Source organism: Meleagris gallopavo, chromosome Z (assembly GCF_000146605.3).
Source record: "Meleagris gallopavo isolate NT-WF06-2002-E0010 breed Aviagen turkey brand Nicholas breeding stock chromosome Z, Turkey_5.1, whole genome shotgun sequence".
In the NCBI taxonomy this organism is placed as follows: Eukaryota; Metazoa; Chordata; class Aves; order Galliformes; family Phasianidae; genus Meleagris; species Meleagris gallopavo.
Genome location: NC_015041.2, coordinates 11,367,842 through 11,394,128, shown reverse-complemented (window position 1 = coordinate 11,394,128; position 26,287 = coordinate 11,367,842). Strand labels below are relative to the sequence as shown.

At 36.2% G+C, this 26,287-nt stretch overlaps 1 long non-coding RNA gene across 1 annotated transcript in view; it reads right to left on the bottom strand.

Annotated features, from left to right (window-relative positions):
- The window catches only part of LOC104914849, a 58,723-nt gene extending 38,687 nt beyond the window's left edge, over positions 1–20,036 (bottom strand). The window contains exon 1 of the long non-coding RNA XR_796154.3: positions 19,662–20,036. This is a non-coding gene — a long non-coding RNA (uncharacterized LOC104914849). The remainder of the gene's footprint in view (positions 1–19,661) is intronic.
- Between the last annotated feature and the right edge of the window lie 6,251 nt (positions 20,037–26,287).

Sequence of the window (26,287 nt, the reverse complement as noted above, 5' to 3'; positions counted from 1 at the left end):
CTATATATATATATATTCTTCTCAAATGGGTAATCAGAGACTTGTCTTTAAAAGGTTGCATAATATGTAAATTGTAGAAACAATTACTGACAAACCTTATTCTTTTACTGCAATTGTAATTTTGCTGAGGACAGGACCAGGGAGAGGACTCATGGGGAAGGATGAATTAATCACTATTTAGCACAAGAGAAACTTAGAAACTCAGATCCACACATTCCATGCCTGATGACAGCATTATTAGTCACATTACAGATAAATAAAGTAGATAACCTTTATCTTTCAGAGTGTTCATTTTAGGGAAATCTAAAGAATGCATCACCTCTTTGTGTGGTACACAGGATGTATCTGATTTAGTTAATTTCAATACTGATTTGTGTTTTACTTTGTGCACAACTCAACAGTTATTTCATTCATGCCCCACCCCCACTGGGTTCCTCAGTATTAATCTATCTCTGATCTTTTAATGTATTTGTACTCTAGTATTAGCATTGCAACATATAATTGTTAGATATTTACTAAGACCTTCATCTTACTCCTCTCTTGGAGCTTTATTGAAGGGTTATTCAGCTACTATAGCAGTGCAAAAGGCAACTCCTCTCTTTGGGGAGTCAGACAGGTAGTTATGACAGGCAAGCAAACCAGAGTAGACTTGTTTACTCAACGATATTGTGTTTCCTAGCATGAAAGCTGATCAAAATTTTGCCTTTGCCCAAAGAAGATCTACATACACTGTTAACATTCACAGAATGCAGCTCATTTTTTAAAAAGAAAAGCCATGCACACCCTCTGCTCCTGTGCCAAACTGCAAATTGTACAACAGCAGAGGCTGGAGGAAAACACCAGTATCTAGAAGACACTGATGGTAACACATTCTGGGCTGATTGACTATAAGTAGAGAACTCCAAACTTCCACTGCTCAAACTAAAATGTTTCACAGACACATCACTTTTTATGACTTTGAAATTCTCCTTCAAAGTTTTACTTACTTAACTTGCCTGTTGCTACTTGAATTAGGTCTCATTCTAAGAATTAACAAAATCACTAATTGTTAAGAGTATCCTCTTAAGCAATCTCATCAGTTGCCACACAGAACAAGTGACTTTTTCCCTATCATTTTCTCTAGGGTTAGTCTACTGCTGAACTACTCTGTTGTGATTAGGGAATATTTCTCCAGTGTATTTGAGCTAAAGACAGCACATTCCAGTCTCTCTTTTTGGCCTCTTGAAAAAAACAGCTAGCTGATAACAAAACTCCAGTGAAATACATTAAGAAACTAAAGAATGTGTTAAAAGACATACAGCATGCAGACAAATACAATGCCATCAACCAGTCCTTATACATAGAAGGATACAATGTTCTACTCTAAGCCACATCGGGGCATAAACGCACTATATAGCTGCTATTTTATTAACCCTTATCTACATGATACATATCTATCTTTATATTTTTAGAAGAAAACATTAACGTTCTTTTTCAGCTTCACCATTGTTTCTGGATAATACAGATGGTAATAGAAGACTATGTGCAGCCCTGCTGCCAGATGAGTCACTCAAAGAGCATCTGTGGAGGAGGTAAGAGAGAAGCATTTACCCACTTGGCATCTTCCCAGGGTGAGAAGAGCTCCAGCTAACCTGTGTCTACATGCATTGCTGCCACAGGGGATAAAACCCCAATGGTGCTACACAGGTATAATTATCCTATGGCTTTCTAGAGGCCAGCAATAGCATTTGTGGAAGAGATCACCTATCAGTGGATCATTAACTATCTAGTATCTAGATTTACCACCATTTGTTACAAATGAGGAGAAGTAAACAGAAAAAAAAATAATCAATGAGACGTTTTCTACCCTATGACAAAACAAACAAAAACTAAAACAAAAGGGAATTGTAGCAAATCCTGGGATATGGACTGTATTTTATCTCCTACATCTGAAGAAGAAATGATTATAGTTACCTTACACTGCTCTGTAATAAAAAAATTTCCTAAAGAAATAAAAATATTTCCTCAAGAACAGATGTAATGCCCTCTCCTGATTTTGGATCTGTAGAAATAAGAACAGTAGACTATTCTGTGTACACCACACTTTCCCTGTATGTAAGTTCATCCCCTGTTGCTTCATTCTCATGTCTTCTCTGGAGATATTCAAGACTTGCTTGGATGCCTACCTGTGCAGCCTGCTGTAGGGAGCCTGCTTTGCAGGGGGTTTGGACTCCAGGATCTCTGAAGGTCCCTTCTAGACCCCACAGTTCTGTTAATTCTATTATAACTAAAGTTTTCATGTAGTTCTGCTATCTCAGGTATAATTGTGACCTTTCTCTGAGCTGCTTTCTTGCTGTAAATCCACTGCTAGGACAAAGCCACGTAAAAATGTTATCATGTTTGTTTGTTTGTTTGTTTTCAAAATTGAAGACTCCTCTCAGATTCTTCCCTTGTGATTTTTCCTTTTGGATATTACAGAGTTAAAGCATATTCTTGACTCTGTTTTGAAAAGTCTGAGGCTAGAACACACTGCAAATCCAAATAAGATTGAATTAATATTCTACAGATTGAATCTGTCAGGGGAAAAAATGACCAGATGGGTATGTAAGAATATAGGGAGTAGGGAAAGAGATACAAGAAGTAGAATGGAAGAAGCAAAGATCACAGAGATGATGCCTCGTCCATGTATGGGATGCACTCATGGCAACTATAAGAGTTCCTCGTAAATATTTCTGGCATTGTCGTGTACACTGATACAGTTAAAAGTATTTATTTAAGTATTTTTTCTGTGTGCCCAACACTATCTATGTTCTCAGTAGAGCACATTGTTTTGGGGACTGTGCCATCCTAACCTTGTGACATTGCTTCTAAATGAAAATCGGCTCATTTTCAATTATATCGCAGACCAAGAACTTGAAACATCAATCTGTCTGAATAGGTGACAAACACACAGATAAGAATCCCATTATATATGGCTTAATTAAACTTTTCTACTTGTTTTTCTTTTGTACCAAAGGGGGTGGCTGTTTCTGAGTAGTTGAAATTGCCTGAATGTTAAGCATGCTGATTTTGAACTTTCTATATAATTAGGTGCAGTTAACATGTATATGTTGACTAAGAATACCACAAACATAATAATCCAGTTTCAAAAATAAAAAATAATCCAAAATAAATTTATTGTTTGTTTTTTTCCCCAGTTCCCCTGCTCCCGTTACTTTCTCGTTAACTTTAGAACATGCTCAGCAACAGAAGACAGTTCATGAAATCTCTATTTAAAACCAGTTAGGGATCTGACCATTCAGGTGGAATGGAGCGCTGTAGAGGAACATTTCAGTCAACAAAGAAATGGAAAAGAACAGGAAAAATGCTGTTCAGCACACTATTGATAGGACATTCAGTATCTCCCATTGAATGACACAATTTTAGAAACCTGGTCCTTGTCTTTTTGTATTTGAAACTCACAAGACCTTTCTGTGTGGTTAGGCAACACTGTTTTGTTAACAAACTGACTTGCAATGAGCAGCCACAGCTGCTCCATGAGCCAATTCAGCTGAAAAATGACAAACATTTGGTTGAGGAAGACAAAACTATGGAACTGTTGTTTGCTAAGTCTTAAGCCAGTTTACAAATCAAGGTGATGGTTTAAACTACTTTACCTTTTTTTTTTCTCAATTGGTTATTTGTCAGTTAAATTGTCACAGATGCAGACTCTCAGAGGCACTGAAATTCAAGAACTCAGATACAAAAATTGTTAAGTGAAACATTATAATGCAATTCTAAATTGCGCACTGATCTGACTTCAGCTCCTAATTTGAGTATCTCAGAGAATAAAATCATTTTAAAAATTCTATTTATGAAGTATTATGAAATGTATATCTTTGTTTAGTGCCTTTATTCTATTTAAAAGAAAATGAGAATTATCTCTTCTAATTTGCTTTTAGAGGCACTCAGACCTCTGTGTATTCTTAAAGCAACCACCTTTACCGGTGTTTTTCAATATGAATCATTCTTCAATTAGAAAACAAGAAGTACTTTTAAAATGTAGTTTCTACTAGCTGTCTACTACCAAATTATTTATGACTTTTATCGTTGTTTCTGAGCCATGTATAACATAAAGATCAGTACTGTGTCTCCTTCACACCAAATGATGGAGAAAATGTAGCTTCACCAGCATCCATGCTATCAAAATAGATAAGCATCCTGTTTGAGAGACAAAGAGCAAGTCAGATCAACATGAGTGCTGCTAAGTGAACCTCACAATGTGGCTTGAAATCAGCTTCTGTATTTGATAGTCTCAATCTTTCACCCTGTTTGGTAAGGCCTAAGGAGATGGTGCTAAGCTCAGGAGGTGGTACCAAGTACTCAGTTTCTGAAACTCCGTTTGGTTCCATCTAGGTCTCTAAGTTCCATGCTCTGCTTGTTAAGAAGTATGTGGAATAAATACACAAGTTATTTATTGCAGAACATTGTTGCTAGATGTAAGCATACCAAGGCAAACGTGCACCTTACGCCGTCCTTTAGCAGTTAACAGACGACTGTGGCCTTGCATTATCCAAGGATACTGTCAATTAAGGATTAGGGAGGTTGAGCTTCTCTCCTTTCAAAGTCGTGCTTGGACAGAGTTTCTGGAGGACAGGATGGTAATTTTCTAGCTTGACATATTTACACTGGCAATAAAATGTCTTACCACTCAGAACAGAGCAAGGAATCATACATAAAATTCAGCAAAGCTCCATTTGAGTTTAATAGGGCTTAAATTCTGGTTCTGGCTTTACCACATTTATTGCAAATGATTTATAGGCAGAATTATTTTGGTAGCAAAATAACGAACATAAAAATTTCACTCTCCATCTCAAAAGTATCTGCATCTCCATAGTAGTGCTATAAAAGTGTGATGAGAAATAGGGCTCAATTATGCAAGAGATAAATTCAGTCTGAGATTTAAGAAGTGTGTCTGCTGACTAAGGTTTCAAATCGTGTTAGATATAACATTGTACATAACATTGCCAAAAATTAGACTATCTTACAAGCCCTACTTTGACATTTTTCATTCAATATAATAACCTTATCTTTAGACTCCAGTTATCAGTTAGAGAACTTGTACACAAATGAGGGCAATTTAGAGAAGTAAACACAATGACTATATGGAGGAAAAATATATATGCTGAGCTGGATACTTAATATTTTAAGAAAACAAATAGTTGTATTTTGAAGATATATGTTACTTATTTAAAATATAAAAGAATACTAATAGCACTAATGGTATTTGAAATAAAAACACTCTGACAACAATATTTTATACACAGACATTTTGCTACAGAAAAGTATGAATTCTCAAGAATATTATGCATGTTCTTTACCTTACTCAGGCTTGTTTAATAAAGATAATTGAGAAATAAATGAGAAAGATAAGACTGACATAAATGTATAATTCAAATATTCTGTCTTTACATAAGCAAAGCAAGTACATGTGTGGAAAGATCAGAATCTTAGAACTGATGATTGGCAAAACTTTGGCTATATATGGGTATATGTTGCCAAAACTTGACCCAGGTCTCACACGGAACTCCAACATCTATTGTGTAAATGTAACACGGACCAAAATATCCAATCTGTCTAATGATAAATGCTGGAGTTTAAAAAACCAGATCCAAATTATTCAGGCCAATTTCTGCTTGAGTCATAGTACTTTTAATATGCTAATGAAATTGATTCAGTGACAGAATATATTTAATTTGTTATATTTCTTCTGCTACTGATGTCTTTGATCCTTTTTCTTCCACGGCATAGTCAACAGGGAATTCAAGGTAAATACTCATTGTCCATAGCAAAGTGCCAATACAAACTGAGAAAATAATTACTATCAAGCAGAACTCAGACAATCTTCAGATCCTTAACATTCACAGAACAGCCTATAGCTTAATATGAATTATTTCAGGATTAGCACAGATGCTTGTTCCAAAAGAAATAAAGCACACAAGAAATGAGGCTATGAGACCCCGCAGAGAAACAATACCTGCTCCTGACTACTAGTGTAAGAAACAGGAGAATTATGTTTATTTAAGTCATTATGATGAGACTGAATAGTGGTTAAGCTTTCAAATAATACTGCAATAGTTTAATAAGATTCTGTTCATCAGGCTGGCTTGTACAATCAGGAATAATATATTTCTTCCTGAATATTCATAGATGAATATAAAAACAATGAAAAATCTAGAATGGAAAGCAGCAAGCTTGGTTCAGCTGCATGAAGCGCTGAAATGAATACATGATCATTCAGTTCCACTCTTATTTTCCTGAAGCTCAACACTTTTTCATTGAGGTATCTGTAAAGTTCTCGATTGTAGTGGTAACTACACAGTCACATAAACAACTAGAACAGCAAATATCTTGTTCTGAAAACATAAATTCTTGTCTGTTCCTTAACAGCTTATGAAAGATGATTTAAATGTTTATGTTAAGAGAAGCAAATGATGGTTTAAATAGCCTATAATATATGCCAAAATATATCTGTTTGGCAGTCTTAAACATTTTTGTTTAGTTATTTCCTTCCCTGAGCCATTAGATCGTTATTTCTGGCCCTGTTTCCTGCAAAATTAATTCTTCTGATAATTTCCAAAATATTTGCATAAAGATGACATCTTAAACATACATCTTTCTCACTCCTTCTCATGGCAAAGATGTATACTTCTACTGTGATTTCTGCCAAGGTTCTTTGAATGCAGATGATGGCTCCGGTAATTTTCCTCAGTAGGTAACAAATTCTTTTTATTTGACTGTGGATATTATAACATAATTGTTCCAATTAATAAACAGATTTGACCTTCACTTAATACATGACTTCCTTGAATTCAAAGGAGTGGTATATTTTCACAATCTGCACATCTTTACATGCTGATAGAATTTTCACAGTTTGTAAGGAGTCTTCATGTTTAGTTACCAAGTAATATAAGGAAATTTTCATATTGGATGATCATTGTAAGTGAAACGCAAGCATTTCTTAACTCATACATCTCCACAAAATCTTGCATTCTTGCTAAAAGGGATATATTCTGAATAACAACTTAAAAAACAAAAACAAATACTTATAGGAATCTTATTTATATGCTGTAGAACACAGTATAGATTCTTTGACACTATTTTACAGGGTCAGAGCATAGAATCACAAAATCATAGAGTGGCTTGGGTTGGATGGGACTTCAAATGTCATTTAGTTCCAACCTCCTTGATGTGTGCAGGGTTGCCAGTCACTAAATCAGGCACTAGTTGAGGCTGCCCAGGGCCCCATCTAACATGGCTTTGAATGCCTCCAGGGATGGGGCATTCACAGCCTCTCTGGGCAGCCTGTTCTATCACCTCACCATCTTCTAAGTGAAAAATTTCCCCCGAGACATCTAATGTAAACCTCCTCACCTTTACACTTAAAGCCTTTTCCCATTGCTCCCTAGCAATGACAACACGTAACAAATTTATTTGTGCTGGGAAATTGACAGATGATTATCTAGACAGAAAACATGCTACATCCCCAGAATAAGGCAAAATATCCTAAAACTAATGAAAATTCTGGTTCTTGCATCTGCTTTGTACTGAGATTATACAAGCAGGGCACATCAAAGCCCATGGATAAGGATAGCTGCACATTTGCCTTACAAACACACAGCTACACGTATAGAAGCTTGCAGTGCAAGGCGATTAAGCCCAATGGGAAGGGGTTGCTGTCTGCAATCTGGTTTGGTTAAGAGATCAAATCAAAGTATGAGTAGTGGTAGCAACTCATGGAAGTTGCAAATGTGCATTGTTTGTAAATACACTCAATTGTTAGTCCTGATGTTCTTGCTTTAGCTGCTGTTACTGCTTGAACACCTAAACTGATATTATCTCTTCCCAGTCCCTCATATAGCAACTGTAAGCTTTGATTTACTCTACTGGCTCATATCTTCAGTCTTCCAATATTCAGATAACTTTTCTTTCATGTGCATTTTAAAGCCAACCTCTGCATCAAAATCTGCCTCTGATCAGGCTTTATCTTCTGTTCTAGGAGACTGAAGATATAGACTGAAAACCGAAAAAGGGGAAGGGCCTCGGTGTATTAGTCAGCCTCAAGATTAGAAGAAGCTATTTCTATACAGTAGTTGGAAAAAAGACAGCTGTGATGTGGTCAGCCTAAGGAAAGACCCAGTAAAGACAGAGAGCCAGTATGGCTTTGAACAAGTCACTAATGAGGCTGCATGTATCAGATAGATTTAGTTGTCCTATTTAGAGAAGGATGTAATGAATCTGGGCTAGATGGATGACTGATAAGATCTCAAAATGAATGACAGTCCTCTCACACATGACATAATGAAACATCACACAATGAGTTCTTGGTTTTCCTGGCATGTCCACACTCCTTAAGGTACTTGTAAAAACTAGAGATACAAACCTGATGAAGTTAACCGTGTTTCTCAACAAGCTGCTTACTTCAGACTGGTGCCACCATAGTATTCATACCATTTTCACAAATCAGTCCAAGGTTGGAGATGTCTGTTCTTTGCTATGCTTGTGAGACCTTGGTTTGTCTACTTAGCAGGATTCACTCAGTGGGCTGATATAATTGCACTCTATTATAAAGTCAGAGTAAGGTAACATTTAGGAATAAAAAATCTATTTAAGCTTCAAAATGGGGTTAATGGGGACCTACTGTATATCTACTATTGAGCAACATACAAGGTGAAAAGACATACAAGAGTTGATAGGGCAAGACATTCAAGAGGACAGGGAGAATTGGGGAGTTGGAATTACACAATTATGGATGGAGAAAAGGAATGAAAAGGTCCTGCAGAGATCATCAGCTCCTGTTAATAACACTTGACTGTATATGTGCCTAACACATTCTTACAAAAACTCAATCACAGAATCTCTGCACTCTCTCAATTAAAAGTTTTCTACTTCTTTGCTGTGTTTTTCAAAAGCTTTTCCCAATGCACAGTCTTTTCTCAATGCCCCTTTGATATGCTAGACTTAGCACAACTAACCATATTCCCTATATCAGTCTTTTACATATTTCAGTACACTCCCATTTTCTCTCAGTCCTATCTTCCCTACTTTAAGAAAATCTGCTTCCATTTTTACCTAATATACCAGATCTTTGTAATTCAAAAGAAGCAGGATGATCTCCTTGGGAGTCTGCAGTTTGTTCACAAATATTTTTGAAGAGCAAAGCCCGAACAGAAATGCAGCATGTAAACCCTTTGGAAGGTTTAAATGGCACACTTTTCTGGGATTTCAGATAACACTAACATAAGGATTCTGGACTTTACTGTTTTCTTCTGTTTGAGGGATTCAGAAATTTTATTACAGTCACAATCTTCTGCACTGGTGAATTGCTGCTTATGTATACCATATTTTAAATCAATTGTTTTAATTTGAAAAAATAAGACTTTTATTTAGTATTTCCTTAACTGTCCTCCTGAAATACACAACTTTCATTGTATGATATAATAGGAAGTGTTTAAATTTAACACAAGTGCTAAAAAACAATAAAACAGCTGCTGAGACAGCTGAACACTTTGCTTTGGAGCACTGAATCATAGAATCAATAAGGTTGGAAAAGATCTCTGTGATTATCCAGTCCAACCATTCACCTACCACTAATATTTCCCACTAAACCATGCCCCTGAATACAACATCTAAACATTTCTTGAACACCTCTAGGGATGATGACTACACCACTTCCCTGCGCAGCCCATTCCAGCACCTGGCCACTCTCTTGGAGAAGTAGTATTTTCTAACGTCCAACCTGAATCTTCTCTGGTGCAACTTGAGACCATTCCCTCTAATCCTATTTCTAGTTGCATGGGAGAAGAGGCCAAATCCTACCTCACCACAACCTCCCTTAGGCAGTGTAGAGAGCAATAAGGTCTTCCCAGAGCCTCCACTTCTCCAGAATAAACAATCCCAGCTCCCTCAGCCACTCCTCGTAAGATTTGTGCTCCAGACCTCTCACCAGCTTCGTTGCCCTTCTCTGAACACACTCCAGGTCCTTGATGTCTTTCTTATACTGAGGAGCTCACAACTGAACAGAGAATTCAACATGTGACCTCACCTGTGTTGAGTACAGCGAGATGATCACTTCCCTACTCTTGCTGGCAACACTATTTTTGATACAAGCCAAGATGCCATCAGCCTTCTTGGCCACTAGCATTTCTCCTTTTGAGATTCTGCTGCCTGGCACACACGTTATTGAATATTCCAACTGCTTTTTACTCTTTGCAGCTCTCCAGAAATTCAGTGAAAGTGTTTCTTCCGACAGGAACATGCCATTTCAATGACAATGAAACACTTCCCTGGAACAAGTTGATTGACATTTTCAAACTAATATCACAGTGACATTGTTCTTTCAGTGCAATGAAAGAATATCAGGAAAATATTTGACAATATAAGTATTTCAAGTGGACTTGATTTATACTTTTGCTGACTTAATACTGGAAAAAAAAAATCAACAAAGACAAACCCAGAACATAGTTGATAATCTAATTCAACTGAATATTAAATATGATCAGCTTTTATCTTGCTGAAAATTCATTGCTCAGCATTGTCTTCAACATCTGATATTCTTAAAATCAAGTGCTCCAAGAATCACAAATTTTAATGTTTGAAAGATTTATTTCTATTCCAGTATGAATTGGAAAAGTTTTGTAGACTTCGAATTATTCACAGAATGGAAATTTTAGTTTCCAACCACCTTGTGTGCTAAGCTTTCATAAGAAAGCATCTAGTAGACAATCTTTATATTATCTCTTGAATGTCTAGTGTCAATTATAAGACATGATATATATTCTTTCTTAACACAAATACATTATTAATTCAATGCAGAACTAAATACACTTTACATTACTAAAATCCAGCCTTTTTATCACTGCAGAGGATCATGATGCTATAAGTATGTGCTATTTCAACTGCATTTGTCACTGAAAACTGTTTCTATTACAGAACAGCTTAAGACAAGCAAGGCCTGGATTGCCTTATGGCTGCACCTTCTTTGTGTGCCAGCAACAGCATTAATACAGTTGCAACATAAATAAGGTGTTGATTTGATTCATTTTTTATTGTTTTTGGGCTACTTTTCTTACACTTGAGCTACTTAAACAATCTGACCATGAAGTTGCACTAGAATATAACCCATGTTAATATTTCTGTGTTTACCATTCCTAACATTCATATCAAATCTTGCATTTAAGTTCTTCCACGAGGAAACACCAAACCAACAGCCAAGAAATCAAGTGTGTCCTAAATACCAGGGAATCTAGTCAAGTTTTATTCTCATTACATTCTTTTATTCAATCAAAATGCTGCTGCAAATATACTTACTTTTGCAAAAGTCTTCCTTAACAAAATGCAGATATAACGTTTGCTCTGCGCTAGGGGAATATGTATTTTCTTGACGTGTTGCAGGAGCAGCTGCTAATCCGCATCCTTTCCCATCTGTCTGACCATTTGTACATTGTTGCAGATTGTGTACTCAGATTTAAGCTACTTCACATTTACATTCACAACACCTATCCCATGGTTGCACAAATTACAGTTTCACCAACTCCTTCCCTAACATCACTTCCTCCTGAGATTAGAGCCATGCTCACATCAAACAAACCCCAGCTTATTTCTTATCCACTTTCATTTGTTTCCCTTTTTTTCTCCTGCCTTTTTCAAAATCATTTTATTGAATATCTATATTTTAAAAATCATCTGAGCTCTGTAGATATGCTGTTCTGCTTTAAGGTTAAGTTGAAGTCAGTGAGCCTATTCCTTAGCTTGACTATCACTATGAAGATGAAGCAAGTCCAGAGGACTCAGCAGATCTCCAGCAGCATTGTAGTGAATGTTTAATATGCCTGTACCATGATCAGTAATTTTGGAGCAAAATAAATGAGGAGCTCTTTGTTGTAGCCCAAACATAGTAATCATTGCACTAAAGCTATATGCAAGCCAGCATATTACTGAAAGCCATTTTACCAATACTGTGAACTCTTCCAGCATCCATTTGTAGCTATCCAACTTTTTAATATAATGCAACACAGATATTGGTTCTTTACCCTATACCTGAAGGGGAAATGATGGAACATTTATTATAGTAATTTATGTCAGTTGTGTATGCACTTAAACCAATAAAATATCCTGCCAAATATTTGTCCAATGCCAATGTAGTATTCTTGAGGAGTGATAAAAGATTATACTGAACACATATATTATATCTATATTATAAACAAAGCCTCTGATGAAGAATCCAGATATTCCTTTGATGTTATATCATGCATGAGAGTTAATTATAATGATAATCTAGGTCTGTCAGTATTTGTTATTAATCCTCTTACTAAAGCCTTCTAACTTGACTGAATTTACATTGGACAAAAGCCTGGCATAACATATGAGCTCAAACATAAAGAACTTGATTTGGTTTGGTAGAGGGTGGGTGGCAGAAGGGTTTCTTAAAAACAGTTTTTCAAAATATGGTTATTATCAGTATTAATTCACACTGGATTCATAAGGGAATCAAACAAACACTATGACGCCTATCTCGAATTCCAACATACTACTTTTAACTCAAAGCTAATATTTAGCGCCTGTTCCTTCTCAAAACATAGCTGACATCAGAGGAGTCTCAACTCTCAAAAGAATGCAAAATAAAATGTGAAATACATAATGATAGAATGAGCCTTTTTACTTCAAATAATATGTAATGCTTTCTAAAATAGTAAAATCTTCTAATCGTTGAACAGACAGCTTATAATTTACTTGGGAAAGTTCTGTGGTGTTCACATTTCAATTGTTCAATTTTCCTATCACTTATGCTACATAACATAAAAGTCTATCAGAACTAGCATTTTATCATAGCTTTTCTTTTCTTGATAGTTTGCATTGCACATGATCCAAAAGCATCTATTACAATAATTCAGTATCTACAGGGTGACCGTTTCAAACAAAATCCAAGTAAGCAAGATCATCAAAGGAAAGCTTCCCTAGGGCAAGAAACTTATTTCTTCATTGATTGCAAACAAGTGACACATAGATTCAATTCCTACAGAAAGAATCTCACCACTGATTATCTTTTCTGAGGCTTTCCTATTCTCAAATTCTCCAAGCTTTTGGGATTGTTGCCATCATTGTCATCCTCCTACTAACTGAATTGTGGCTCTCCAGAACTAACAGAACCAGATGCTTAGATAGAGCCTGTTCTTCAGGAGAGTCTCATCTATTACTCATTCAGCATGGAGAGAGCCTTAATAAAGCATACAGAGGCAGATTTGCTATTGTAGGTAGTTTACACACCTTCTTTTACTTGCCACATCTATCAACACTAATTTGCTTGTATTTACCCTCTGCTTTATCAGATAAATTCTTTCTTGCATAGACAAACTCAGTTGTCTCTTGTGACTCTTATGTGTGAAAGCTAAGCCAAGTATAAACAGTTTAATAAATGATCATGAGTTATTATTTATATTAACTCACAGTTGCAACTAGATAGATACTTTGGTGCATTATATCATGTGCAAGGACTCTGTCTTCTAAGCACTTATACAGTGCATCAGTGCAATACATCTGATACTTCCCCCATTTAATGTACAAAAACAGACTAAGAGTGCTGGTTTTATTCAGTTTGACCTAATCTAATTTCGGCTATCTAATCAGTAATTACAGAGAAGATTGAGTCAGGCTCTTCTCAGATGAGCACAGTGAACTGGGAAAGAGACATAAATTGCAGCATATTGTTCATATATTTGGAAAAAAAAATCTTCATTTTCTTAAGCTAGAAGATGCTGATGGACTTTATTAAACATGCCTTTGCTTGAGAAGAAGCAATCCCACATTTCTAGTAGCACAGATATAAACAACAGAACCTATGGCCCACAACTCTGGTTTGAGAAAACAAGTTCCAAAATTTCTTGACTAGATGGAGCTTCCTACAGAAAACTGGGAGCTTCTACTGCAGTACATCACAACTACTATCGGAGCCAAGATATGAAGGAAGTGACAATTGGAGAGCCAGAATGGGTCGCTATCTAAGTAGGAAAAGATGTCATATCACTCTACTCACTGATACTGCTAAACAAGGACTTAGTGAAATGTAATAACCCCAGAGAATTTGCAAACTTCAAGCTGAACAGACCAAACAGGAGTAAGCACTTCCACCAAAGGAGATATCATTTGGCTATTTCTTCTTCTCTGTGTTTTCTGTGCTCTTTTCACTCACACAATGCAATCTGCTCAGGCTTAGTTCACTCAGCTTACTCTTGCTTGTAAATTGATATTATCCAAGAGAAAAGGCAGCAGTGTGTGCCTATAATGGTTACATGATAGACTGTAAAGTAGCCACCATTTTTTTTTTAAATAAACAAATAGATATTTAACATAAGAATTCCATCATTTGTTAAGAAACTGCACATTTGCATGTCTGAGATACAATTTTGCTTACTTAATGCAAACAAAATCTGAATTTTTGCTTTTAGTCAGGAATCTCTTTGATTTAGTTGCGAAACTGAACTTCAAAATTCATTTACTAAGTAAATTTCTACTAAAGACAATAAACTGTCTCCAAGATTTATCTTTTTAGAAGACCTAGAAATTGCTAACTTGTTCTCTGTTTTTTGTTTGATCAAATTAACTGGCAGAAGGAGAACTCAGAATGCCTTTGGATGAGCATGATAACACACTTCCTTCCAGATAAGCTATTTAAATTGTTCCTGAGGGGACAAAAGAAAAAAAAAAATCTTTTGATATCCAACAGCTTCTTAATTTAGACTAATAGCCAGAAAACTAAAATAAGTTAATGGTGTCTTAATGGTGTCTTCATAAATGATACACAATAACCTCCTACGCTGCAAGATGAAACACATACAAAGGAATGTGAGCTCTAAGCACTATCTTTGACATCCAAGAATTGTACATTCCCTTTTTTCCTTTTGGTTTAGAACAAGCTGTGTGCTCCAAAGATATGCCAGAAGCGATAAAGCATGACAAAATAAAAAATTAGAACATAAAAGCTCCAGGCCTCAAATGCATCCAAACTGGTGGACATTATAAACCTTGTGAACCACTTTATTGTAGCTTCGCTTTCATGAGTTTGAACTTGGAAGAGTTGACCAAAAAAATTTGCTCTTGTTTCTCCATTCTTAAAACAGAGCAAACAAATCCCAGGTTCATCATAGGGGATTTTCTGTAGCTTTTGAGGCCACTGATCATACACTCTTGACCACCTATGCACATTGGCTTTGCCTTTCCTGGGCAGTGGGGTGGCTGGTGATGGGGGAAATAGGCCATTAGTCTTTTTTTTATTATTATTATCTCAGATCTGTGAATGCTTCTTTCAGAATCAGAATGTTTTGGAATAATATCAGCATGTGAGTTTTCTGATCAGAAACAGAAACAGAGAGAGACACACCCTGAAGTAATGATGTGAACAGGGCAGTTTTACTATTTGTCTACTAGTATCTGAGATCCTATTCTTGAAAACATATGGAGATATCAACAATATGCCTATCCTTCTCCTAAAGGTTTCTGTGAAATACAGAGTTTTATTGGTATCAGTTCCACTTTCCAAAGCATGTCTTAATGCACATATCTGCCAGGACACCAGAGCAGAGATACAGTACACAAACACACTGTGCTGGTGACACATTTGGAAATGCTACTATACGAACAAAAAACTTTACTATTCCCTGGAAACAACTTTCGTAGTTGGATCTTCTACAAAACACTTAATGAGAACTTGGGGATTATAAAATGAAAATTAAGAGGAACTCAATAAATTGAAGAAACTAGCCAATACTCTGGAAAGAGAGCAGAAGGCGATTCTCATACCATAGTATTTTGCAGACCTGCAGGCTGGTAGAATGAACACATAAAGGTTTGGACTACATTCAGGCTTAAAAGTACAGATTCCACATTGTTAATGTCTCTTCTGTTCTGCACTCCAGTAGATACCCCCTCCCCTCCAGGTAACATGGATATGCTCCGCAGCACTGTGAAAAGTATGTCCAAGCTCAGACACCTTCCTTCTGCTGCCCAGACACTCCACACCACAATCTAGCCTCAAAAAAATTATCTTTCATTGCATACATTAAAGAACCTCACATTTTTCTACAGATCATATTCCTTGGTCACTCTGGTATTAGAGTCCCCATCCTGATTCAGATACGTTTCAGAAACAACAATACACAAACTCCATTTGGCAGTAGAAACTAATAATATTACTTTGAACCAAACAAGAGATTTTCCACTTTTCTCTCATGCTTGCCTGCAATGTCTGCATTGTTATCTCCTGATCAGAGGTATAAATTAGGCAGAGCAAAAGATTGTATTTGAAAACTGCTATGTCTTAATTTATGTAGAGTGGTCTGCAAGGTCACTGTTTACGAGCCAAAATGCAATTCTCTGATAGGGAATAATTTATTAGGCTGTTAAGACAGAATGAAAGAACTGTTTTCAGAAAGTCAGAGGTTACTTTTAATGCCGATTTTCTCATCATGGGCATAGCTATTACGAAACTTTTCATATTATACATTTTATTTAAGAATCTAACATTTGGATGGTCATGGTGATATGACAGAGGAAAAGGCAGCTTTTAAAAAGATAACCAAGGAAAATATCATTTACTTTATTCTCTCTTTATTGTGGTTATTTGCTTTAACTGTATTAAGTCTGCTGGTGTCTACAGATTCAGCTACGCAGAATGCTGTGTATCAAATCATTCAATTCAGATTTTCCATGGAGGTTGTAGTTTTAATTGAATTAATTTCCTTTTACACCCCAAAATAACTCCTTAAGTATCTTTATCAAGGTTCTTTACAGAAATGTTGACAACATCCCTGGAGGACATTTAAAGCCAGTAATATTCAGCAGTCGTCCCCCTCTGCCCTCCCCTTCCCTCCCCTAAATTCAGTGGGTTGAAGAAAGATGTGGATGCCACATTTCTCTTTATGGAGTCAGTGAGGAGTGAATGAACCATCTAGAAAGCAACTTTTAATAGTTAAGTGCTCAGATCTGCTTCAGTTACCTTCAGAAGCCTGTTGAGATCTGTTACGTACTCGGTAACCAAGGCATCCTCTTAACTTGATCCTACGTGCACTGTTCCTTGCTACCCTTTCCGTATGTATAGCACTCTCACACACTGTGTCTTTGGCATCTCTTCCCTCCAAGCATGGGAAGAATGTTTATTCAGAGAATTGAATAATTTAGCTGGTGGTAGACCACAGAACAGGAAACTGAAGGCAGAAAAACTCACTTTCCATGCCTGGGAGCTTTCATGATTATGGGAATTGGGTGATACGCATACTTCTTCCCCAGCCCTTTCTATGGAATGAAACCAAAACATTTGACTTGCTGAACTTAGCATAATGCATTCTTGTTTTAAAGGACATAATAACTTAGGAAATGGGTTTGAGTTCTCTTTTTTGCAACCTGAATATTTATTTTGGAGATCATAATAGTAAACACAAAATCTCATGGCATTTCTGCAGTTATTTAACATACAGATTTGATAAAAACGCACTTGAACAATATTACCTGTGACAAATACAGCTGCTTTACACCTCCTTCATTTTAGAGATGTTGATATATTTTAATTAGGTCCATATATCATAAAGGGCTTAGATTTGTAATAAATCATTTCATAATTTTCACATTAAGTAGCAGTTAGTTATTTTTAGAGGTGAGAAAATAAATTATGGACACTTTTTTTTATGGTCATTTTTTGATAACAAAAAGGAACATAATTCATTCTCAAAGAACACAACGTAAATTCCATTTTGTTCCAGGCTCTAGTACTCTGAGAAAAACTAGATATAAGACATTTCCTGCTTGGCTTATATATATGAGTTATCAGTAATAGATTACTTGAGCACAGCTGAATCCTTTCAGGAAAGTTAGTTTTTTCAAGTAATGCTGAAAGATCATCTACCTTAGTTTTCTGTCTGCAGATTGTCAAGACAGGACAACTATATTTTGGCATGCAGTGTTGATATTCAGAAATGCAGATCCCATTAATCTTCATATCATCTGGAGGTTCTAAGGACTGAATGTTGAGAAAACTTACTAAAATGCCAAAATAGAAATGAGAATGTACGCATGTAACTTTAGAACCCTGCATATACATTTTTGCCTTTTGTTAAGCAGACAGCTTGCAGCAGTTTTAGATAGTATCACCATTTACATTTCAGTACCTCCTCTTAAAATAAAAGGCCAACGCCTTTGGAGGTTCATGCTGTGATAAAAACCACTTATAAAAGAATCTATTCAAAATAACTCCGCCAACGCAGAAAGATTTCCCTTCATCGTAGCAATTTGTATTTCCATATATAAAGCCAAGTCCTGCTATTTTTAATCTACAGCTAGGAAGCCATACTAGGCGTTGAGCAAGCAAGCACTGTGCTTCCACGAGCCAGATTTTTCATATTAGTGTGGATCTGTCAAAACAACACCTAATCTATTTCTCCAGCAGAAACGCCCCTCCAAAACATGGCCCTAGAAAGTCTACAACTGAATATTTGATTGCTTTTTGGCAAACTCCTTCTGCCTCTTGTGAATGTCATAATATGTTACTTAATTGAGAGAGGAAACAAAATTTATTGAACCTTGAGCAGTGGCCAAGTTGCAAAAAATGATTCTGAGATGTTGTAGATTATGTTACATATAGCATCATGAAGACATACAATAAATACATCTAAAATTCTAGTCTTTATTTTTTTGTAACTTTTTTCTAAAATATAAAACACTTATAAGCAATGGTTCTCTGAGGACTTGCTGGAAAACTGAGTTCTTCATCAAAGACCAGATGTTGGGAAACAACAGTATGCACTGAGAACATATTAATCTCATCTAGAATTGTGAACAAAGGGCAAGAAACAACACTGAAGTTACTTATGGTAATCTACCTTATTCTAGACTTTCACATATTTTCATAACATAATGATCTATCAATGCACTGAGAAATGTATGAGATTTGAGTTATGGAAATTCTTTTCTGAAAGAGTTTTTCTAGGTTCTGTTTCCATTGCGTTTTCCAGAGTCATAAAAATCTTAACTGTGATTCATATAAATACACCTGGAGATGCCAAAAAAGTATCACTTTTAAAAAATGCTGTTAGAATACATCTTTATAATATGGAATTATATTTTACCACCTGCACTCTGCACTCGTTGATTTTTATTTTTATATAAGAATGCCATTTTAAAAACGCTTTTCTAACTATGCCTGAAGAGAACACTGTTTTGAAGATAAAATCTTGTTTAATTAGATTCAAAGTAGAAATCTGAAGACAAGGACAAAGTCTTCAAAAGAAGGTAATTCCCAGAATTCAGTAAGCCAGTACTGACAGCCACAAGGGAAAGCAGGCATGTCTGTGACTCACTGGTCAGACTACTTGCTATGCTGAGAACATTTTCAGTTTGACTTTCTAGCAGTAGATGTTTTAAATGTCAGTTGTGATCAGAGATGCTCAAGTTTTCACAGCTAGGGTTCTACTTCAGCAAGAAGCACCCCTTTACTGCTGTATAAATGAAAAATTATTTCTCATATGATTCTTCAGGGATTTTTTTATAAAAGATTTCTACAAATTTTTAAACAAAAAAATAGCATAGAAAAAAATTATCAGGACTTTTCTTGGTATTTAGGAAGATAAACTCATATGAGTTGTGCAATGCATACTCACTGTGGATAGCTGTGCTAGATGAAGATGAACACATTCCAAATCCTTTGTCCACTTTTCAGAAATATCTAGCCTATTCCAATAATTTGTTTTCACTGCTTAGGTACCTAGAACTTTGGTGATTTAGACACTTCCATGCTGTTATCAGTTCTTCCCATACCTGGCTATTTTTTTGACTTTGAACACAACCTCTGTTTCCCTTCCAACCTCCTTCTCTACTTAATCAATAAATACATCAGTAAAATACAGGATGAGCTACTGACTACCTGCTTTTATGAAATCTTCTGGCTTCTGTAAGTGGATTTCTGTGACTGAAAAATCTTTGGATGCACTTTGATATTCTGATGCTGAAACTTTCAAGTTATTTCGTATGCAGCACCGGCATCCTTATTTGGCAAAGACCCTGTGTTTAATAGACTTGAATACTTTAAAGCAATGTAATTAAATTAAAGTTCGTCATGGAAAAGTGCTCAACACAGCAATAACTCAGAAGAAGTGGGCAATTATTTTGAAAAATTCTTTCAGTAGGAAGAAAACTCCATTCAACCCTGGCCGCTTAGCCTTGGCTGATGGCACACAAAATGAGGTACTTTCAGATTTGTGCTAGAAAAATGTAAACGGGCAAACAAGCTTGAAGGTTATGGTTTGTAAGGCCCATATTTCTTCTAATGCATACGATTCATTCTACAATGACAGCAAAAAAATATTAAGACTAGTGGCTCAGAGAACATTAGTTACATTATTTTTCTTTGCCAGCTGAATTCTCTATGGGCTTTATTGTGACTGTGCTCAGCTTCACAAAGTTGAAAGAGATTTACAATTTCTTAAAGATAAAAAAAGAAAAAAAGCAAAATCAAAACAAATGCACATTTCTTGCCAGGCACGTTTTTCCCCATTGAGTTCCCACAGGTCTAATTTTAAATACTGTGATATTTCTCTACAAAAAATGTGCTGGATTATTCTATTAAATTAATTTGAAAATCATGACAAGTATGCAGCCACTCTCATCACCGTATAGATGTTTGCACTGCTATCAAACATTTCCCTCCTGCAGAGACTCTGACTTCAGCATGATTACATAGGAACCAAATACCCTGGCTTCTTTCCCTCATTCTGCTCTTGGAAAGTAATGAAGATTTAGATCTTTCAGTACACACAGAAAAATAAGAACCCATACATACTTTTTGCCACTGAAGCTGCCTTGATTTTATAGCAGTGTATTCCAACAGACCGCCTATTTCGTATACTACTTTGTCTAGCAGTTTTTGAAACTAAAGTTGGTGAAACTTAGCTTGAGCATAACAAACATGATAATCTGTTTCCAGATGCCCAAACTAAACTGTTTATTTGTCTATGACCTCTGGAGGTCAAAGGGAAAAGAAACCACTCTTCGGAGAACTAAAACTTAAAAGACTTCTACTTGTTCTTCAATCTTCTCCCCCCCTATACCAGAAATACCCGCACAGATTCTGTGTTTGGACAGTGATGTAAAGAGTTCTCTATTGGCGTAGGCACAAGGTGAAATGCCAAAATCTATGGCAGACAAATATTTGTCATGGCAGAGGCTGCGTCAGGCAAAACGAAGCAAATGTAAGACTACTCAAGGGGATAGTTTAGCTGCACGGAAAGTAGACAACTTGAACTCTTTGAAGGCAATCAAATTATTGCTAACAAACAAACAATCTATACTGTGAAAATAATTCTTAAAGTGTGGAAATAACAGGGAAAGCAGTGGTCCGTTCCCCCATTTCCTGGGGCTGTCCTGCAGTGCCCTGGAGTTCCTGGTATAACTACATACCAGCAGCTTACAAAAGGCCATTTCATAGGTCTGTGTGACCTCAGTTTTGCAGTGTTCAGCTACACTTAGGCTTCCTTTAAACTACGGTAGTGGACATCAGCTTCAAATCTCCTGTCAAGGAGATTTCACCTGTATTTTCTGTGGCTTAATCTGCCCACCAACCCCAGATAGATTCAAATGTTATGTTCAGTACTGCAGTGAGTCAGCAGAAGACATGATCTTTTTAAACTGTACTTTGTGGAGTAACCACCTTCCCACTCATCTCTCTACACAGAGAAAACAGGAAGAGTACTCAGGCTGCTCTGAGAGAGCTGTGAGAACCATTTCAGCCACTGTTCTACAAATACCAGATAACAGTTCCTGTCTGATTGCCTGCTAGGGCTGGAGGTTCCCATCATTAGAGAATCAAATTTCCTTTTTAAGTGAAAAACACCAGAAGGTATAAAGCTAAATATCTCAAGATGTCATGACTTCAAGAAAAGTGCGCAGAGTACCAGAGGTATCTTAGTGTACTGATGTGTCTCAAGAGACTGACAAATGTGGGTATCCATTCTGACACCTGTTTTCTCTGTAATGAAGAATAGAATTTTTTCTATACAGATAATTCATCTATGCACACTTGGACTTTAAATTTAGTCATGAATTTATTATTATTCATTATTCGCTCTTTGAAAATCAAGACAATATCCTTCAAGTCCAAATTTGGAAACAGTACTGACTTCTTCAAGGATCTTCTAATACTATGCACATACCATATTTGCATGCATATACATACGTGCATAGACATAGCATATGACTTCAAACAAAACTGCACATTTCTGTCATTAAACTGAAATGGAGATAGAAATGAGGCTTTAAAAATGGAAAAGGAGAAGGTAAAATTACTTGAGAATTGTTAACAGATAAAAATCATTTTGTATTTTATGTAGACAAAGGCATCTGGAATTTTAATCATAAAGAAAATAGACATTATAAAGTTGAGTCACTATTCCTGGATATATTTTAAAACTGTTTGGATGTGGTGCTCAGAGGCATGATTTAGCAGAGGACTGTTAGAGTTAGGGTGGTATGGTTAGGTTGCGGTTGGACGATGATCTTTAAGGTCTTTTTCAACCTGAGCAATTCTGTGCTTCTATGATTTCCAAAGCTGGACACTGACCAGAGGCCTTGAGGATGACTAATGCATACACATTCAACCTACATTTTTTCCAGCCTGTAGGAAGACTGTTTCCTACCATTCTGGTTTTAAGAACAAACACAGGACCTCTATAAGGGCACAGGACAGTTTGGCTGCCTGAATAAGATTCAGCTTTGTATCACCAGGTAGCACCTCACAGCCAGAAACCTTATGTTGCCTCTACTGTGTTTTAATGCCTCTTAATGGCTCCTAATAAATATCAGGAGAAAACTTGACCCCATTTCCTCAATTCTTTGGAGCCTTTTTCACTCCTCTTTACCCAACATCCCTTTCTACAAAAAGCTTACCTGGTCATTGAACAGTAGGATTCACTTACATCTTTATTTTGGCAACAGACTCCATTTTCCTCATGTCTTAAACAAGTCACTAGCAAAGATCTGTATCCTCTTTCATGATGCTGGCAGAAAGGGCTGGAACCTGGTATATGAACTTAATATCAGCCTTATTTCTTGTCCCTGGCAGTAGGGTACCATGTTCAGCAGAAATATTTATTCATCTTTATGAGCAATTGATAGGCAGTCTGACTGAATATCGTACTGACATATACTGCTGTTCTGCAGTAGTGAAGTGTTGCAGTCAAGTTGCACCAGGGTAAGTTTAGGTTGGATATCAGGAAACACTTCGTTAGAGAAAGGGTTGTTAAGCACTGGAATAGGCTTCCCAGGGAGGTGGTTGAGTCACCATCCCTGAATGTGGTGCTCAGGGACATGATTTAGCAAAGTGTTGTTAGTTAGGCTAGTATGGTTAGGTTGTGGTTGGACTTGATGATCATGAATGTCTTTTCCAACCTGAGCAATTCTATGATTCTATGAATCTATGAGGTGCTTTGGAGCAATAGTACAATAATGCTTCGGAGAGCAGCTCTCAACAAAACTGATTAGAAAAAGCATAAGAAGAGATGGGAAATTCAACATTTTTTTAATGAAACTTCATTTTTCTGTTAATCTTTCAAAATCATAGTATCACAGAATCATTTGAGTTGGAAGGGACTCTTAAAGGTCATCTAGTCCAACTCCCTTGCAATGAACATGGAGGGACATCTACAGATGGATCAGGGTGCTCAGAGCCTAGCTCAGCCTGATCTTGAATAGCTCCAACCACCTCTCCGGGCAAATTGTTTCAGTGCCTCACCGCCCTTATCATAAAAAGTGCTTTCCTTATAAAATGCTGTAAAGAAGGTAATTGCACATTCACAGTATTTGTATAAAAATCCTAGACAATTCTAAACAGGTTCTCACAGGACTGCTATTTGTCTTATACCTACAGAAAGTATTTGTGTTCTAATTGCATTTTATCTACTTTGCCTATGGGATAGAACTAAAAATAGTTATCAAAGACAGAATGTTAAGACAAAATTGATTGTTTCAGCCTTTCCTCTATATCTTCACAGGCAGAAAAATTAACCATTTATTTTCTCTTCTTTTCCCACGATAAGTCACTTTATTACCTCTTAGACATTTGTTTACTAGGGAAATATTTTACATTCTTTGTTAGACAATTCTATAAAAATAAAACAAAATAAAGCAAAGTATCCTTGTGAACAGGCCTAACCTTTGAAGTCTTAGTCCCTTAGGTCATGCTTAATAATGGTATGAAAAAGCAGAGGAGAGTTGTTCGTATAAGAGCATACATAACTTTCAATTAAACTTGTATACTTTAATTCACCCTTTCATTATCATTCTCTCTAAAACTGAGAGTTTATCTTCGCAACTGATAGCAGCATTGTCACTAAAGTCAACATTAAAATATAATTAAAAAAATATATTGAAATGATAGTGTGGATAGAAAAAAACATATTCATGTGGAACAAGGTTATAAATGACTAAAAACTGATCTCTTTTGCCACAAGTATTTGTCATATAATACTTTAAAATCTGGAGCAATTAGCTGAGATTACTCTACTATAAACGATTTTCTTGAGACCATCTCCTTTCTCATTCCCTTCTTTTTCTGCCTGGATTTTTTTTTTTTGAGACTGACAAAAAATTAAAGCAAGAAATGTCACTTGTGTAAATGGGCAGTCAGTGGCACTTCAAATCACTGCAGTTTTCTACTTTAAGGAGCCTTCAGTTTCAAGACCTCTACTTTCTAGTGGAAGATCTCCAAACACTTTCTCATTCAATAAAACATGCTTCCATGAAGAATGGAGCACATCCCAAGACAGCTTCCCATCAGTTTCTCTTGTAATTGTTTAAGAAATTATCATGTGGTAAACATTAAGCATCCACTTTTGTTCTTAAAATCAAACCAAATCATCTTGAAGACATTTTCTTGGCTCAGGAAAGCTGAGGCCACCTAGTGTGTTCTGGGTTAGAAGATCAAGCTGTAAAATGACTTTCAGTTTGGCAGAGATGGTAAAGAGCAACACCATTAGTGGTACAGCACAACAAGCATTTTTCTAATATTAATTCATTGGCAAAAGAGAGATGATATTACTCAGAATTGAACTAATCCTCTGTTTATGAAGCCTGGTTTCAGACTCAAGTACACATTAACAGTGAAATTTCATTGAGGAGCTTCATGTGAAGAGACGCTTATGGATATATTATCTGGGATAAATTAAAAATACTCAATAGTCATACACTTAGGAAAAAATGTGATTCCAGTTGTCTCACAACTATTTGCAAAGTTTGAAGCTTTTTTTTTTTTCCACAGGAAAAGAGAACTTAAATAGTAATTAAATAAAAAGAAGAGTGATGGTTGTGCAGAGACTAAAATAGACAGTCTCACACTGAAGAGCCATAGGAGGCCACGTAAGGAAGTAGGAATGAAGTACCTTTATTCACAGTATTTGTACCAGAGTTGTTGCACTCTGCAAATAATTAGAAGTTTTGACTCAATATGGTCAACAATTTATTCCTGTTCACTATCTAGCTCATATGTTATCATTCAACCAAAAGAGAAACGTTTCACCTTTTCTTGCTCTCTTCTACATCCATCTCCTGCAAGGTAAGAGATGTAGATTCAGATATCTCAACTTAGCACACAAAAAGGAAGGGAGTACCAACTTTAACTGGTCAATATCAAATGAGATCTTGACTTCTGTCTCACTTACAGAGACTTTAAAAGATACTTTAACCCACCCACTTACAGAGTTGATTTTAGACCATCTTCCACACTCACGCATATACACTATATCTAGACAATTGTTTGTACATGCAACACATCTCAAAGAGAACTCCACAGTATCCACGTAACTAGGAAAGCAATATTAAAAATAATTTGTTCTTTGGTCATTTTCCAGACAAAGTACTGTACTATTTAAAGCAGACAGAACAGACATTCTTTAAAAGGTGCATAACATTTCATAGGTACTGTTGCCTCCAGCAAGATATCAATCATTTTTAGTATAATAAAAGGGCACGTGTCACAACTGGCAGTTCTTCATTTGAATGTCTTTGAAATAAGATCTGAAACTGTGCTTCATCTTTAGTGGTTGCAGTTCCTATCTTGACAAGGTAGCTGAAAATAAACCTTCAAAGAGCAGTGATTTGTACTTTCTCTCCTTTCTTCAGTGTATTTTCAAGGACACCAAATATTTACAAGTGCACATTTTTTCTTAGTTGGAGTGAAAAATCCATCTCCAAAGGTATCCTGCACACTTAGAGAAGTCTAAATATAAAGAGGGAAGAA